Here is a 5,336-nt window from a genome sequence, read left to right on the forward strand (position 1 = left end):
GGGAGGAACTGTAAATATGGGCACATATCTCAGAAGTTCAGGCTTCCAGACACAGGGGTTTCATAATACTAGATGGCCTAATTGTTCACAATATTAAGTGGCATTTGGAATTAGCTACAGTAAGGGATTTAAAGTTGCCTGGAGGATGGGCACAGAAAGGCTGATTCTGCATGCTCTGTCACTTGGGAGGGTGGAGCTGCTGTGCCTTCCTGTCGACCTCTGTCTTGCAAAAGGTACAGAAATAGGAGGGATGGATTTAGTCGTCTGCCATCATTCCTTTCACTGGGTCCTTCTCTCTCATCTCACTTGGCTGTCTCTTCCTTTCTTCTTCCATCCTTTGAATGTTGTCCATAGTCAGGTCAATCCACTTATTGAGCAGACCAAACAGATGTCTATTTGTTGTAAAGAGATGCCATTATTGCTTTTTATTAAGTTTTTTCCACTTTATTCTGCAAGCACCCCCCCCCAACTTGAACTTTACAGTATCCAGTTTGTATGCACAGAAGTATGGAATATCTTTCTGATTTATAAATTCTTGCTTCCATATTAGGACTCAATAGTCCTTGGCCTGTTTTGAAAGATTTAAATTATTCTGAGTCTTCTTCTGCTTTGTAATGCTTACTAAGTACTTTGTTTCTATCCACAATGTCTATATAATGGCTTCCACATGTTTCCATGCCTGAGTCTCCAGTTAATGTATATTCTCCTGGGTGCCAAGATCTGGTTTTTGCCAGGTTTCAATTTTAATCAAAAAGCCTTCTTTCATGTACTCACTTATATTAACAGGTCTGCAATAAGAGTTATCATGCCATGCTTTTTCAAATATATTCAGGGTTTCCTCTTGGACCAGCATTTGAAAAAACATGGACAATTTGCTCTGTAAGTGGTAGACCTTGTGTGTGTGTGTGTGTGTGTGTGTGTGTGTGTGTGTGTGTGTGTGTGTGTGTAGTGGCCTTTCTCACTGTTCTTTTTATAGGTCTTTTTTGTCAAGACCTTCACATTTTCACCACCACCCATTTCATTTCCACTGGCCCCAGCCATGGAATACAGCTGCCCTACTTGATATTCTTTTACAGACATAGGTAGGATGACCCCATACTCCTTGAGCAGGATTATGTTTCTTCCAAGATGCAGAGCTACTGACTGCCTGCTCAGCTCCCAGTGATCTTCCCAGCAATGACAGTCATGGCTCAACTGGACTGCCTGTGCTACTTCTCTGTGGCCTGCTTTGTCTCCACCACCCTTGTGGTCACCACTCATGCCCCTGCCACCCCTGCCTTGCCTCTCCATCAATCATTTCTTTTAAAAACAAGCCCAGATACCAGTCGAAAGAAAGCTATAAGATACTGATGAAAGAAATCAAAGATGACACAGATGAAATGATATATCACGTTCTGGGATTAGAAGGATCAATAATGTGAAAATGACTATAATACCCAAAGCAACCCATAGTTTCAATGCAATCCTATCAAATTAGCAATGACATTTTTCACAGAATTAGAATAAAAACAAAATTACAATTTGTATGGAAACACAAAAGACCTGAAATAGCCAAAACTATCTTGAGAAAGAAAAGCACAGCTGGATGTATCAGGCTTCTTGATTCCAGATGATACTACAAAGCTGCAGTAATTGAGAATGTATGGTACTAGCACAAAAACAGAAAAACAGAGAAAAAACAAAAAACAGACCAACAGCATAGGATAGAAAGCCCATAAACAAACCCACCCACCCAAAGTCACCTAATCTATGAGAAAGGAGAAAGGGAGAAAAGACAGCCTCTTCAATAAGTGTGTTGTGAAAACTAGACAGCTACATATAAAAGAACAAAATTAGAACACTCCATAACAGCATACACACACACACACATACACAATTGATTAAATGTCTAAATGTAAATCAGGACACTATAAAACTTTTAGAGGAAAACATAGGTAAAACACCCTGACATACACAACACAAAGACTTTTTTGATCCACTTTCTAGAGTAATGAAAATAAAAATAGACAAATGAGACCTAATTACACTTAGAAGCTTTTGCACACCTAAGGAATTCACAAATAAGATGAAAAAACAACCCTCAGAATGGGAGGAAATATTTGCAAACAAAGCAATTGACAAGAGATTAATCTCCAAAACATATGAACAGCTCATGCAGCTCAATATAAAAAAAAAGCAACCTAATCAAACAATGGGTGAAGACCTAAATAGGCATTTCTCTAAAGCAGACATACAGATGGCCAGCAAACACACGAAGAAATATTCAACATTTCTAATTATTAGAGAAATTCAAATCAAAGTTACAATAAGGTATAGAGTTACATTTCTCAGAATGGCCATCATCAAAATATCTACAAACAATAAATGCTGGAGAGGGTGTGGAGAAAATGGAATCATCTTACACCATTGGTGGGAATGTAAATTGATACAGCCACTATGGAGAACAGTGTGGCTGTTCCTTAAAAAAGCTAAAAATAGAGCTACCATATAACCCAGCAATCCCGCTCCTGGACATATACCCAGAGAAAACTATAATTCAAAAAGCTGTATGCACCCGTGTTCACTGAAATAATATTCACAATAACCAGAACATGGAAGCAACCTAAATGTCTATCAAAAGAAGAATGGATACAGAAGATGTAGTACATGTATACAATGGAATATTACTCAGCCATTAAAGGCAATAAACATTGTGTCTTTTGCAGAGATACGGATAGACCTGAGACCAAAATATAAAGTACATCCAGATAAAGAAAAAACAAATATAGCATATTAAAACATATATGTGGAATCTAGAAGAATTGTATAGGTGATTTGATTTGCAAAGTAGAAATAGAGACATGTACAGAACAAATATATGGGTAAGAGGGGATGGGAGAAATTAGGAGATTTCAGTTGACATATAGACAGTACTATGTATAAAATGGGCTGCTCTAGTGGTTCAAATGGTAAAGAATCTGCCTGCAATGCTGGGGTCCCAGGTTTAATCCCTAAGTTGGGAAGATTGCCTGGAGAAAGAAATGGCAACTCATTCTAGTATTCTTGCCTGAAGAATTCCGAGACAGAGGAGCCTGACAGGCTACAGTCCATGGGGTCACAAAGAGTCAGACACAATGGAACAAATAACGCTCTCACTTTCACTTTCATGTATAAAATAGATGACTCATGGGAACTTTCTGTACAGGACAGGGAACTCAGTGTTTTGTGGTGAAAATGGGAAGGAAATTTAAGAAAATAGGGGATAAATGTATACATATAGTTGATTCATTTTGCTGTATAACAGAAACTGATACAGCAGTGTTAAACACCTATACTATAATTTAAAAAATATAAAACAAAACAAAGTTGATTGTGGTGATGATTGCATATATCTGTAAAATACAAAAATAAAACAAAACATTGAATTGTACACTTTGAATGGATGCATTGTATGGTATGGTACATGAATTATGGCACAATAAAACTCTTTTAGAAATAAATAAATAACAAAACCATGTAATTTTTGTAGAACTGTGCTATTATTTTGTATGTGGTGCAGTTGTGTATGTGTGTGTGCTTACTGGTATTATATTACATATATTAGCAATCCATTAATGTTTCCCCTAGTGCTTTCTTTTTGAAACCGAACCTAAACCTTTGATAAGATCAATAAAATTGATGAAACATCAAAGACAGATATATCAGGAGAAAAAGAAAGAGAGAGAAAACACAAGTTATCAATTATGGTAATAATTGAGGTGACATCACTACATATTTTACAGACAAAAAATAATAATAAGTAATGTTATGGACAACTCTCAGCTAATGATATAGACACTAAAACTGCAATATTTTTTCTTCTTCTGTGTATGTATGTGTGTTCTTGTATATTTGTGTATCATAATAAAAAATTGAGTTAAAACAAGGAAAAAGTAATGTATTAATGCATAAAAGTAAGTTTAAACAATAAAGAAATCTTTGCAATATAAAGACAATCCAAGGAGCATTTGTTCTAATATATGAGCAGCTTTGTCAGTTCAGTTCAGTTCATTCACTCAGTCATGTCCGACTCTTTGAAACCTCATGGACTGCAGCACACCAGGCTTCCCTGTCCATCAGAAACTCCCAGAGTTTACCCAAACTCATGTCCATTGAGTCGATGATGCCATCCAACCATCTCATCCTCTGTTGTCCCCTTCTCCTCCTACCCTAATCATACCCAGCATTAGGGTCTTTTCAAATGAGTCAGCTCTTCACATCAGGTGGCTAAATTATTGCAGTTTCAGCTTCGACATCAGTCATTAAAATGAACACCCAGGACTGGTCTCCTTTGGGATGGAATGGATAGGATCTCCTTGCAGTCAAAGGGATTCTCAAGAGTCTTTTCCAAAAACATAGTTCAAAAGAATCAATTCTTTGGTGCTCAGCTTTCTTTACAGTCCATCTCTCACATCCATACATGACTACTGGAAAAACCATAGCCTTGACTAGATGGACCATTGTTGGAAAATTAATGTCTCTGTTTTTTAATCTGCTAAGTTGGTCATAACTTTTCTTCCAAGGAGTAAGCATCTTTATTTTCATGGCTGCAGTCACCATCTGCAGTGATTTTGGAATCCAAAAAAATAAAGTCAGCCTCTGTTTCCACTGTTTCCCCATCTATTAGTCATGAAATGATGGGACCAGATGCCATGATCTTAGTTTTCTGAATGTTGAGCTTTAAGCCAACTTTTTTACTCTCCTCTTTCACTTTCATCAAGAAGCCCTTTAGTTCTTCACTTTCTGGCATCAGGGTGGTGTCATCTGTATATCTGAGGCTATTGATATCTCTCCCGGCAAGCTTGATTCCAGCTTATGCTTTATCCAGCCCAGCATTTCTCATGATGTACTCTTCATATAAGTTAAATAAGGAGGGTGACAATATACAGCCTTGAAGTACTCCTTTTCCAATTTGGAACCAGTCTGTTGTTCCATGTCCACTTCTAACTGTTGCTTCCTGACCTGCATATAGATTTCTCAGGACATAGCTCAGGTGGTCTGGTATTCCCATCTCTTTCAGAATTTTCCAGTTTACTGTGATACACAGAGTCAAAGGCTTTGGCATAGTCAATAAAGCAGAAATAGATGTTTTTCTGGAACTCTCTTGCTTTTTCGATGATCCAGCAGATGTTGGCAATTTGATCTCTGGTTCCTCTGCCTTTTCTAAACCAGCTTGAACATCCGGAAGTTCACAATTCATGTACAGTTGACACCTGGCTTGGAGAGTTTTGATCACTACTTTGCTAGCATGTGAGACGAGTGCAATTGTGTGATACTTTGAGCATTTTTTGGCATTGCCTTTCCTTGGGATTGAAATG

The 5,336-nt window shown here is 37.5% G+C and overlaps 1 pseudogene; it reads right to left on the reverse strand.

Annotated features, from left to right (window-relative positions):
• Nucleotides 1–256: 256 nt before the first annotated feature.
• LOC785473 (phosphatidylinositol transfer protein alpha isoform-like) lies at nt 257–1,260 on the reverse strand (annotated as a pseudogene).
• Between the last annotated feature and the right edge of the window lie 4,076 nt (nt 1,261–5,336).

This window comes from Bos taurus, chromosome 19 (genome assembly GCF_002263795.3).
Source record: "Bos taurus isolate L1 Dominette 01449 registration number 42190680 breed Hereford chromosome 19, ARS-UCD2.0, whole genome shotgun sequence".
In the NCBI taxonomy this organism is placed as follows: Eukaryota; Metazoa; Chordata; class Mammalia; order Artiodactyla; family Bovidae; genus Bos; species Bos taurus.